This window comes from Hyla sarda, chromosome 1, assembly GCF_029499605.1.
Source record: "Hyla sarda isolate aHylSar1 chromosome 1, aHylSar1.hap1, whole genome shotgun sequence".
In the NCBI taxonomy this organism is placed as follows: Eukaryota; Metazoa; Chordata; class Amphibia; order Anura; family Hylidae; genus Hyla; species Hyla sarda.
In genome coordinates, this window is record NC_079189.1 from 494,042,172 (window position 1) to 494,055,804 (window position 13,633).

A 13,633-nucleotide genomic window follows, 5' to 3' on the forward strand; every position below is an offset into this window, starting at 1 on the left:
GCACTCTCCACCTCCGCTCGGCATAAGCCATCAGTTCTCTGAAAGGTGCAGAGTCCACCACTTGAAAAGGGAGGGACTGCAGCACCAGCAACTTAGACAGGAGCACATTCAGCTTCTGCACCGTTGGATGAGTGGGCGCATACTGTTGTCTCTTGGTCATGGTGGATGGATTGTTGGCAGAATGGCTGACTAAAAGTGGGAGGAGCAGAGCATCTGGAGCGACAGAAGGAGGGTATGGCACACACAGCTCCCTTTGGCTGAGGTGGTGGAGCCTTGGCTGGCTGAAACAGGGAGCGGCGTGCCACTGGGTGATGCAGCAGGTTGGACTACTATATCGGACTCACAGTTCTCCTAGGCCGCTTTATGGTGGCGAAGCATATGTTGATGCAGGGCCGTGGTGCCAACATTGGGACCCTGGCCACGCTTCACCTTCTGCCGACATATCTTGCATGTGGTTATGTGAACCTCCTCCGGATGCTTGATGAAAAACTGCCACACCGCAGAGTAGCTGATTTTCCCACCAACAATCCGCACTAATTGACTGCTACTGCCGCCATCTCCAGGAACCCCTGTTCCACTACCTTCCGGGAAGGTAGGCTGCCGCGAAGCTGGTGGTCTCCCCCAGGCACGTTTTGCTCCAGAATTTCCACTTCTGCCACCATGCTGACTGCCAACCATGCTACCGCCTTGCTGGCTCAGCTGCTGCCTCATGGGCAACCTGCAACTCTCTTCTCCTGATGATGATGATGAAGCCCCTTCTGCTCCCGACTCCCAATTGCAATCGGCTTCATCATCATCAACAAGTGTCTGCACGTCACTGATGTCCTCCTCAGGTTCCTCAACAGTGTCTGCTTCAGGACCCTAAACCCTGGCAACACCGCCTCCCATGTCACTCTCCTCATCACTACTTGCCCGCCTAGCGGAGGAAGCGGCTGATGTCTATTCCACTTCTTGGCTGGGCAATAGCTGCTGACTGTCCTCTATTAGATCGTCCTCAGTGAATAGTGGAGCTGAACCCACAGCATAAGATACTTCTATAGGAAAGAGAACAGCATAGGACAGAGGAAATGGGAGGACAGGGACTGCTCCTGGGGTATGCCAACTGAGGGTTGTGTCTGGGGAACCCACCGACTGTTGACTGGGGTTGTCAGATGTCACTTGTGATGAAGTGGATGAGCGTGTAAACCAAACAACGACAGCAGATGGGTTGCTGTCACGACCTCTAGCTGATAACAGGAGCTCAGGCCTCTCACTGCGACTCCTGCTGCCACTCGCCCCTAGTCTGCTGTGACCTCTGCCTGAAGGATTTAGGCCTCTGCCACTCCTCTGTGCACGTCCTGGCACTTCTCTGTCTGACATACTTAGTGCGTATATGAGGGGAGTACAATACAGCAGCAGGTGTGCACTTATGCCTGGACTTTCACAGTATCTAGGCCCTTGAAAGATTATCAGGTACAAAATAGTACACTACTTAGATGTAGGTATGTAGTATGCACTGATGAGGGCAGAAAATGCTCTACAGTACACTTAAAAAAGTATCTGAGTACAACACCAGCTGATGAGTACTTTTGCCTGTCCTTTCACAGTATGTAGGCACTTGACATATTAACAGGTACAAAATGGTACACTACTTAGATGTACGTATGTGGTATGCACTTATGACTGCAGAAAAATGGGCTACAATGAGCCTAAAAACTATGTAATTTTTTTTAAAAACAGCAGCCGATGATTACTTTTGGCTGTCCTTTTACAATATGTCGGCCCTTGACAGAGTAACAGGTACAAAATAGTACACTACTTAGATGTATGTATGCGGTATGCACCGGTAAGGGCAGAAAAATGCGCTACAGTACCCTTAAAAAAATATTTTTGTAAAACACCAGCAGTACACAACAGTGCTGCAGCCAAAAAAGCTTTGTACTAAATACAAAATGTCACAGACTATTAGGAATCGACTGCTGGGTATTATACCGTCTACAGACTAGTATAACCAGCAGATTATTTTTTGTGGAACAAAGACACTGAATTGCGCTGAAAAATTATTCCTGCCTCCTCTGCTAAGGTTTATGAAGTTGAGGAAGCTTGTTGAAATGTATGAGGCAACACACAGCTATCTGCCCCTCTCTGTAATACAATGCTGAAAAAAGTGACTGGGAGGCTAATGGCTGCAGCAAAAATCATTTTCAGTCAAAAAAACAATGCTCACCGTCCACGAGAATGCTGATGTGACTAGGAAGATATTAAACGCTGCCGGAATGCGCTTTTCTCTGCTGTAACACACACACACAGGTTGTCCATCCTATCTGTCTGCAGTGTAATTAATGAAGTGGCTGGCAGCAATATGGCTGACGATTATATAGGGTTGTGACATCACAGGGGTGACTGGCTGCTGATAGGCTGCATCCTGCATGTGATTCAGGGTCATACCGCCTACTTCACTTCCTTCCTTGCCTTCCTGCCTTCACAGCGTCCCTTGCCCCATGTACTGACATGTGGATCCACCATTTAGATGCCCTGGAGCCTGGAATGCTGTAAAATGGAGTTTAATGAAGCGATTTGCACAATAGAATTGCGACGATATTCGCATTCGTTGCAAATCTAATATTTCCTGAAATTCGCAATGCTTCGATTCGCTCATCTCTACTGATGACAATTTGTAAAATAAAAACATTCAAAAAAAAACTGATCATTATTTGTCCCATTTAACCAAGGATTCAGGTTTTAATTCTTACATTTCTCTGGAAAATAAAACCTACAATGTGATTGGTCGCTACAAGAACAGCTTTACAGACACACAGTTTTGGTAATAAAGTCTGTTATGACAGACCAGTCAATGTCTAATGTTTATGTGTTTCATTTTAGATATTGCTATTAAAGAAATGCTCAGCATGGCCATGGCTTGTTATTTTAGTAACTAGAAAACACAAAAAACTAATGCATCTAAATAAGCTGTTCAATCAATGTGGAGACAAATGAAACACTTGAAGGTTATAATGTGTCCCATTCATTAGCCAGAAGAAGCCAATTAGATTTTCTGATTGTAGAGATAGTTGAAGAGATAAATAGGGAAAGATGCCGGGCCATTTCATTATGACAAAATCACTCACCAATAAGGAGACAGGAACAGGTCTACCGCTAATCTGTTCCCACAAAAGATATATTCGCTAGTTCCTAAAAGATTACAAAGTGATTGGACACTGACTTCATGTAAAACAGGAAAACAATGGGAAAGAAGCCGGGACCCTAATTATTGTTACGCCGAGCGCTCCGGGTCCCCGCTCCTCCCCGGAGCGCTCGCTTCACTCCCTCCGCTGCAGCGCTCCGGTCACGTCCTCTGACCCGGGGCGCTGCGATCCCGCTGCCAGCCGGGATGCGATTCGCGATGCGGGTAGCGCCCGCTCGCGATGCGCACCCCGGCTCCCCTACCTGACTCGCTCCCCGTCTGTTCTGTCCCGGCGCGCGCGGCCCCGCTCCCTAGGGCGCGCGCGCGCCGGGTCTCTGCGATTTAAAGGGCCACTGCGCCGCTGATTGGCGCAGTGGTTCCAATTAGGGTTTTCACCTGTGCACTTCCCTATATTACCTCACTTCCCTTGCACTCCCTTGCCGGATCTTGTTGCCTTAGTGCCAGTGAAAGCGTTCCTTGTGTGTTCCTTGCCTGTGTTTCCAGACCTTCTGCCGTTGCCCCTGACTACGATCCTTGCTGCCTGCCCCGACCTTCTGCTACGTCCGACCTTGCTTCTGCCTACTCCCTTGTACCGCGCCTATCTTCAGCAGCCAGAGAGGTGAGCCGTTGCTAGTGGATACGACCTGGTCACTACCGCCGCAGCAAGACCATCCCGCTTTGCGGCGGGCTCTGGTGAAAACCAGTAGTGGCTTAGAACCGGTCCACTAGCACGGTCCACGCCAATCCCTCTCTGGCACAGAGGGTCCACTACCTGCCAGCCGGCATCGTGACAGTAGATCCGGCCATGGATCCCGCTGAAGTTCCTCTGCCAGTTGTCGCTGACCTCACCACGGTGGTCGCCCAGCAGTCACAACAGATAGCGCAACAAGGCCAACAGCTGTCTCAACTGACCGTTATGCTACAACAGTTGCTACCACAGCTTCAGCAGTCATCTCCTCCGCCAGCTCCTGCACCTCCTCCGCAGCGAGTGGCCGCTCCTGGGATACGCTTATCCTTGCCGGATAAATTTGATGGGGACTCTAAGTTTTGCCGTGGCTTTCTTTCCCAATGTTCCCTGCATCTGGAGATGATGTCGGACCTGTTTCCCACTGAAAGGTCTAAGGTGGCTTTCGTAGTCAGTCTTCTGTCCGGAAAAGCCCTGTCATGGGCCACACCGCTCTGGGACCGCAATGACCCCGTCACTGCCTCTGTACACTCCTTCTTCTCGGAAATCCGAAGTGTCTTTGAGGAACCTGCCCGAGCCTCTTCTGCTGAGACTGCCCTGTTGAACCTGGTCCAGGGTAATTCTTCCGTTGGCGAGTATGCCGTACAATTCCGTACACTTGCTTCAGAATTGTCCTGGAATAATGAGGCCCTCTGCGCGACCTTCAAAAAAGGCCTATCCAGCAACATTAAAGATGTTCTGGCCGCACGAGAAATTCCTGCTAATCTACATGAACTTATTCACCTAGCCACTCGCATTGACATGCGTTTTTCTGAAAGGCGTCAGGAACTCCGCCAAGATATGGACTCTGTTCGCACGAGGCGTTTCGTCTCCTCGGCTCCTCTCTCCTCTGGTCCCCTGCAATCTGTTCCTGTGCCTCCCGCCGTGGAGGCTATGCAGGTCGACCGGTCTCGCCTGACACCTCAAGAGAGGACACGACGCCGTATGGAGAACCTCTGCCTGTACTGTGCTAGTACCGAACACTTCCTGAGGGATTGTCCTATCCGTCCTCCCCGCCTGGAAAGACGTACGCTGACTCCGCACAAAGGTGAGACAGTCCTTGATGTCTACTCTGCTTCTCCACGTCTTACTGTGCCTGTGCGGATGTCTGCCTCTGCCTTCTCCTTCTCTACAGTGGCCTTCTTGGACTCTGGATCTGCAGGAAATTTTATTTTGGCCTCTCTCGTCAACAGGTTCAACATCCCGGTGACCAGTCTCGCCAGACCCCTCTACATCAATTGTGTAAATAATGAAAGATTGGACTGTACCATACGTTTCCGCACGGAGCCCCTTCTTATGAGCATCGGATCTCATCATGAGAGGATTGAACTTTTGGTCCTCCCCAATTGCACCTCGGAGATTCTCCTTGGACTTCCCTGGCTTCAACTTCATTCCCCAACCCTGGATTGGTCCACTGGGGAGATCAAGAGTTGGGGGTCCTCTTGTTCCAAGAACTGTCTAAAACCGGTTCCCAGTAACCCTTGCCGTAACTCTGTGGTTCCTCCAGTAACCGGTCTCCCTAAGGCCTATATGGACTTCGCGGATGTTTTCTGCAAAAAACAAGCTGAGACTCTACCTCCTCACAGGCCTTATGATTGCCCTATCGACCTCCTCCCGGGTACTACTCCACCCCGGGGCAGAATTTATCCTCTCTCTGCCCCAGAGACTCTTGCCATGTCCGAATACGTCCAGGAGAATCTAAAAAAGGGCTTTATCCGTAAATCCTCCTCTCCTGCCGGAGCCGGATTTTTCTTTGTGTCCAAAAAAGATGGCTCCCTACGTCCTTGCATTGACTACCGCGGTCTTAATAAAATCACGGTTAAGAACCGCTACCCCTTACCCCTCATCTCTGAACTCTTTGATCGCCTCCAAGGTGCCCACATCTTCACTAAATTGGACTTAAGAGGCGCCTATAACCTCATCCGCATCAGAGAGGGGGACGAGTGGAAAACGGCATTTAACACCAGAGATGGACACTTTGAGTATCTGGTCATGCCCTTTGGACTGTGCAATGCCCCTGCCGTCTTCCAAGACTTTGTCAATGAAATTTTTCGTGATCTGTTATACTCCTGTGTTGTTGTATATCTGGACGATATCCTAATTTTTTCTGCCAATCTAGAAGAACACCGCCAGCATGTCCGTATGGTTCTTCAGAGACTTCGTGACAACCAACTCTATGCCAAAATTGAGAAATGTCTGTTTGAATGCCAATCTCTTCCTTTTCTAGGATATTTGGTCTCTGGCCAGGGACTACAGATGGATCCAGACAAACTCTCTGCCGTCTTAGATTGGCCACGCCCCTCCGGACTCCGTGCTATCCAACGCTTTTTGGGGTTCGCCAATTATTACAGGCAATTTATTCCACATTTTTCTACCATTGTGGCTCCTATCGTGGCTTTAACCAAAAAAAATGCTGATCCCAAGTCCTGGCCTCCTCAAGCAGAAGACTCCTTTAAACGACTCAAGTCTGCCTTTTCTTCGGCTCCCGTGCTCTCCAGACCTGACCCTTCCAAACCCTTCCTATTGGAGGTTGATGCCTCCTCAGTGGGAGCTGGAGCTGTTCTTCTACAAAAAAATTCTTCCGGGCATGCTGTCACTTGTGGTTTTTTCTCTAGGACCTTCTCTCCAGCGGAGAGGAACTACTCCATCGGGGATCGAGAGCTTCTAGCCATTAAATTAGCACTTGAGGAATGGAGGCATCTGCTGGAGGGATCAAGATTTCCTGTTATTATCTACACCGACCACAAGAACCTCTCCTACCTCCAGTCTGCCCAACGGCTGAATCCTCGCCAGGCCCGGTGGTCTCTGTTCTTTGCCCGATTTAATTTTGAGATTCACTTTCGTCCTGCCGATAAGAACATTAGGGCCGATGCTCTCTCTCGTTCCTCGGATGCCTCAGAAGTTGATCTCCCTCCGCAACACATCATTCCACCTGACTGCCTGATCTCCACTTCTCCTGCCTCCATCAGGCAGACTCCTCCAGGAAAGACCTTTGTTTCTCCACGCCAACGCCTCGGAATCCTCAAATGGGGTCACTCCTCCCATCTCGCAGGTCATGCGGGCATCAAGAAATCTGTGCAACTCATCTCCCGCTTCTATTGGTGGCCGACTCTGGAGACGGATGTTGGGGACTTTGTGCGAGCCTGCACTATCTGTGCCCGGGATAAGACTCCTCGCCAGAAGCCCGCTGGTTTTCTTCATCCTCTGCCTGTCCCCGAACAGCCTTGGTCTCTGATTGGTATGGATTTTATTACTGATTTACCCCCTTCCCGTGGCAACACCGTTATTTGGGTGGTCGTTGATCGATTCTCCAAAATGGCACATTTCATCCCTCTTCCTGGTCTTCCTTCTGCGCCTCAGTTGGCTAAACAATTTTTTGTACACATTTTTCGTCTTCACGGGTTGCCTACGCAGATCGTCTCGGATAGAGGGGTCCAATTCGTGTCTAAATTCTGGAGGGCTCTCTGTAAACAACTCAAGATTAAATTAAATTTTTCCTCTGCATATCATCCCCAGTCCAATGGACAAGTAGAAAGAATTAACCAGATCCTGGGTGATTATTTGCGACATTTTGTTTCCTCCCGCCAGGATGACTGGGCAGATCTCCTTCCATGGGCCGAATTCTCGTATAACTTCAGGGTCTCTGAATCTTCCTCCAAATCCCCATTTTTCGTGGTGTACGGCCGTCACCCTCTTCCCCCCCTCCCTACCCCCTTGCCCTCTGGTCTGCCCGCTGTGGATGAAATTTCTCGTGACCTTTCCATTATATGGAGAGAGACCCAAAATTCTCTCTTACAGGCTTCTTCACGCATGAAGAGGTTCGCGGATAAGAAAAGAAGAGCTCCCCCCGTTTTTTCCCCTGGAGACAAGGTATGGCTCTCCGCTAAATATGTCCGCTTCCGTGTCCCTAGCTACAAGTTGGGACCACGCTATCTTGGTCCTTTCAAAATTTTGTGTCAAATTAATCCTGTCTCTTATAAACTTCTTCTTCCTCCTTCTCTTCGTATCCCTAATGCCTTTCACGTCTCTCTTCTCAAACCACTCATCCTCAACCGTTTTTCTCCCAAATCTGTTCCTCCCACTCCTGTTTCCGGCTCCTCGGACGTCTTCTCGGTCAAGGAAATTTTGGCTGCCAAAAAGGTCAGAGGGAAAAATTTTTTTTTAGTAGACTGGGAGGGTTGTGGTCCTGAAGAGAGATCCTGGGAACCTGAGGACAACATCCTTGACAAAAGTCTGCTCCTCAGGTTCTCAGGCTCCAAGAAGAGGGGGAGACCCAAGGGGGGGGGTACTGTTACGCCGAGCGCTCCGGGTCCCCGCTCCTCCCCGGAGCGCTCGCTTCACTCCCTCCGCTGCAGCGCTCCGGTCACGTCCTCTGACCCGGGGCGCTGCGATCCCGCTGCCAGCCGGGATGCGATTCGCGATGCGGGTAGCGCCCGCTCGCGATGCGCACCCCGGCTCCCCTACCTGACTCGCTCCCCGTCTGTTCTGTCCCGGCGCGCGCGGCCCCGCTCCCTAGGGCGCGCGCGCGCCGGGTCTCTGCGATTTAAAGGGCCACTGCGCCGCTGATTGGCGCAGTGGTTCCAATTAGGGTTTTCACCTGTGCACTTCCCTATATTACCTCACTTCCCTTGCACTCCCTTGCCGGATCTTGTTGCCTTAGTGCCAGTGAAAGCGTTCCTTGTGTGTTCCTTGCCTGTGTTTCCAGACCTTCTGCCGTTGCCCCTGACTACGATCCTTGCTGCCTGCCCCGACCTTCTGCTACGTCCGACCTTGCTTCTGCCTACTCCCTTGTACCGCGCCTATCTTCAGCAGCCAGAGAGGTGAGCCGTTGCTAGTGGATACGACCTGGTCACTACCGCCGCAGCAAGACCATCCCGCTTTGCGGCGGGCTCTGGTGAAAACCAGTAGTGGCTTAGAACCGGTCCACTAGCACGGTCCACGCCAATCCCTCTCTGGCACAGAGGGTCCACTACCTGCCAGCCGGCATCGTGACAGTTATATAATCAGGATTGGTTCTGTTAGCAGTCTATAATATTTAGTGTATTTAAGATAATAGTTCTAAGAAACGCAATTTGTCTTCCTAATGAAAGGCATTCAATAACAACAAATTGTATTTGTTTTGCAGGAGAAATAGCAAGATAAATGCAACTTGACACATTACCCACATAAAGGATGATGTGTACTCTATGAAAACCTGGCACCACAGCTTGAGGGCAATACGCTTCCCTGTTTAGTGGCTGCTCAACTGTTAGCAAGCTCTCCGTGTCTCATCCATGCCGAGTCCTTGACTTGGTACAAATCTTTCTCAACCAGTGCACAGCCTGACACTACACGGACTGCAGGTCTCTTTTATTCCATCTGTAGCTCACAGATGGCACACAGTTTGGGAAAGGACATATCGCGTCTCTTTCCTATCATAACGCTAAGCAGCATCTGAGCCTGTGAAGAAAAGAGGTTGTATATATGGCAAAAGTAGTCAATATCTCACTGATTCACCCATCAGTAGCTTAAGTACTTACATATAAACACAGGAGAGAAAATGAGGCTTTGTTTCTTTGGTAAGCCATATGCTGGTGTGTTAAAGGTCATAAAACTACGTATATGATTTGGCTTCCCCTAGAGTCAGGTTTTTGTGAGGTTAATCTTGTTTATTCAAAAAAAAAATTGTAAAATACTATACAGTACAATTTTATGAAAGTAGAAAAATATACATTTAGATCTCAGTTGTTTATTGGAACAGCAATAATGTACAAAACTGGGATTTCCCTAAAATATATTGTGATATAGTAAATAGTAAATTTGAATGTCCTATGTCAATAGCAGCAGACATTGTGTAAGAGGGGATCTCACTATACTTCATAAGAATCTAGTTTTTACATACAGAAAACTGGGGTATAAAAAGTACCCCCTTATTTAGAGTATGTGTGTCGGAGTAAGTTCATCATTTTTTTCTCCATACAGTTGGTCTAGTATTCATACCAGACCACCTGTTGGTACTGTAGCTAAGCTAATGCCACATATCTCAGCTCATGAGGCTGAGCTAAAAGGCAACCAGGAAGCAAGCACTGAGGAAAATATTGTAAACAGTGAGTGGTCATCACCTATAGTGGTCATCACCTATAGTTACTAGGGATGATCCACCCTAAATGGCAGCCCTCGGCTGGGCGGTGGTCCCTACACTGACATGGGAGTACAGGTAGGAAAAGAACAGACATAGTCAGCAGGTCTTGTCAAAGCCAAACTATGACAACAAAGACTAAATCAGAATCCAAACCGCAAACCAAAGTTAGGCCAGGGTAAGAACCAAAGAGGAGCATCCAAACAGAATCAGTGTCCAAGTGCAATACCAGAGGTCAAGCCAGGTCACAGCAGTAGGTCATGTATGGTCCAAATCACAATCCAAGTAGTGGGGGTCAGAAGTCCAGGAAAGCACAGAAGAGCAGATAAAAAAAAACTCTAGTGATGATCAGAAGACACAAATCACTGGTGTCTTTGCACCATGGTCAATATGGTGTTTGATGTTTTGTGCCGTCGACAAAGGTTGGGCTATTGCAGCTCTGCCTGGACATTATCTTTGTGCAGTGCCCACCTGACACTTTCATTGTTACAATCGACCTTCCACTCATACTGGTGCCTGTAAACTTGCTTTCAACTCTTCAGTAATGTGAGAGGCCAGAGTTTTGTGTTTTAAGCTATAATCCTAAGTGCTCTTTTGTCCTTTGCATCACACTTTGACTTTCAACTGCAGCAACTTCTAAAGATGTTTTTCCAGCCCTTGCATACTGACATTTGATGAAGCAAACAGATCTTAGATCTTGATACATCTGTAAACTCAGCTACTTGGGTCATAGACACACGAATGTGCATTCTACTTCGGAATTCTGTAAAGCCTGACATATCACACCCCTAAAACAACTAAACAGGTTTTAGAGTGGCACAAAGTTTATGAGTGATGTAAGCTATTCCACTGATAGAAAAAATAAGTTGTGATGGCAGGTGTGTAAGAAAGAGCTCAAATTCCCTATGTAAAAAAATGGGGGTTCTATTTATTTTGTGAAACTCTGGTTATCCACAGAAAAATCTACTTGCATCTTTACATCTACTTTTATTACATCTTTTTGGGCTCACTAGTCTTCATTAGCTGACTAACAATAATGCATAGGGCCGTAATGCAACTGGATTTGAGCACTGTACACCACAGTGAAAAAGTTTGGGTTACCTTTCAGATAAAGTGCCTTTCTTAAGCATCAGCTGTGTACGGTATTGCAACCTCTCCTCAGTCACTTAAAACAAATGTAAAGAAATTCAACATTTTAAACTTTTACCAGGAAAAATCTGTAGTGCAGATGATACTTGGGACATTTCTGTGCAGAATTCCACATTGGAATTCCACTGGAGATTCCAGAGCAGCAGAGTCCTGTTGAATTCAACAGGATTTGGCTGCGTTGTGCAGACGGCAGAATTTATGCGCCAGAAATTCTGTTTTCCGTGTCCGCAGAAAGAATGATCCATGCGCATGCGCCGGAGTGACTCACTGTTCACAGAGCCTATCACTGGCCGGCGTCGTCGCAGCTATGGAAACAAATCTCTACATGACCGCGTGCAAGCGCAGATGGAAGTAGTGAGTCCAGTTTCACCATAGGAGAGCCTGGCATCTTGTGGGTCTCTTCATAAACAAAGTTCCATGCAATTTTGTAGTCGGGGATATGGATGATAGGTGTCGTGGGCTCCCCCCCTATGTGATCACATAGGGGGAGAAGTTTATCGAAGATGTTGGGTCTGAGTTGACAGGTAACCACAGTCAGCTTGATGGCACGTACCTTCTCATCCCATCCGACACACTATAACAGTATGTGGACAATAGGACATGATAATGCATACAGTGGAGATTGTGTTTTATTCAACAGACGCTTGTCCCGGTTGCTCCTGCTTACAGTATGTCGCCTCCTCATTCGTGTTATCTAAAATATAAGAAGATAAGAATATAAGATGAGAATAAAAACATTAGTTTGAGAAACAAAAACAGAATGGATAAATACAAAGTTGGCATAGTTTATATATTTACCACTAATGGTTACTATCGGTAACGAACAATGTAATAGCCCATTCTTATTCAAGATTCCAGGGGTTACCACAAATTCCACGTTCAAACCATGAGGCCGCAGGGAGTTGAGTATGTGGATCCAACGCAACTCCCATATTTTTAAAAGGCTGGTGCGGTCTCCATCATATCTAAGTGGGGGATATGATAAAGCAAAGTAAACCTCAAATCTTTCTCAGTATGACCGGCCTCCAAAAAATGCTTGGAAACCAGTAAATCTGGACGTTGTTTTCTTTTTGAGTAACGATGTTGATTAATGCGATGTTTGAACATTAAGGTGGTTTTGCCTACATAAATGAGGTTGCACGGGCAGCTTAAGACATAGATCACGTGGTTTGAAAAAAACTGTCCCGTGCCTGGGTGTACAAAATTAGGACCTTTAATCATGTATGGACAATTCACGCACTTCCTACAGGGGCAAGAACCCTTATTCTGAACTGTAATGAAAGATTGTTGGCTATTAGGGTTCATGGAGATATCTGCCCAAACTAATTTATTGCAGAGGCTAGGGGGTCTCCAGAAGGATATGAGTGGTTGCGTCTGGAATAATTCAATGTTAGGAAAGCTGTTCTGGATGATGTGCCAATATTTCCTAACTGTACTGGCTATTTTATTGGCACTGGGACTATCTGTTGTTGCAAAGGGTATACATGTTAAGGATTTGGTGGGTCTAGTGGTAGAGAGAAAAAGTTCTCTATCCATAGCCAACACTTTCTGTTTGCTTTGTTCAACTAGGGCAGATGGGTAACCCCTAGTTGTGAAGTTTTCCGCCATAGTGTCAAGTGTAGGTGTGATGTTGTTCTCTGTGCTGACAATGCGTCAACCCCTCATCATTTGGCTTGTCGGCAAAGAGTGCACAATATGTTTAGGGTGATGGCTGTCGTATTTAAGTATGGAGTTGCAGTCTGTACTTTTGATGAATAGGTCTGTACTTACATGATTATTGAAAATGGAGACGGTAGTATCCAAAAAGTCCACAGAAGTGTGGCACCAGTTAAGTGTGAATTGAATACATGGGTTGATGTGATTCAAAAAGGTATGACACTGTACTAAATCAGCTTCACTACCTCTTCAGATCAGGGACACATCATCTATGTATCGCCACCACTTCAGCACATGGCCGAAGTGGGGTGACACATAGATGAAGGACTCCTCCATGGCGCCCACGAAGAGGTTTGCGTATCCCCGCTATTTGGGCATACAATTGATAATTAAATGAGAAATAATTGTTCTCTAAGATAATGGAAAGCAGTGAAGTGATCAAAAAATCTTTTTTTTCTGGGGTGAAATCTGGAGCTATGATGTTATATACAGCTTGTATGCCTTGGTCGTGAGGTAATGAGGTATATAGACTGGAAATGTCTAAGGTGGCCAAAATGATGTCATCAATAAGTGTTGTTTGTTGTAGTTGTATTAGAACTCCATAGTACTTGGTCTAAGAAGATGGAAATATAGGTTGTGACGGAATCCCTCCCGGAGACAATGGGTCTACCTGGAGGGTCCGTCAGTGTTTTCTGTATTTTTGGCAATGTACACAAGAGTGGAGTTTTCGGATGAGATACCAGGAGATATTGGTGTAGAGGTTCATCAATGATGCCAGCTGACAATGCATCTTGTAATACTGTCTTAATTTTTAGTTCAATTT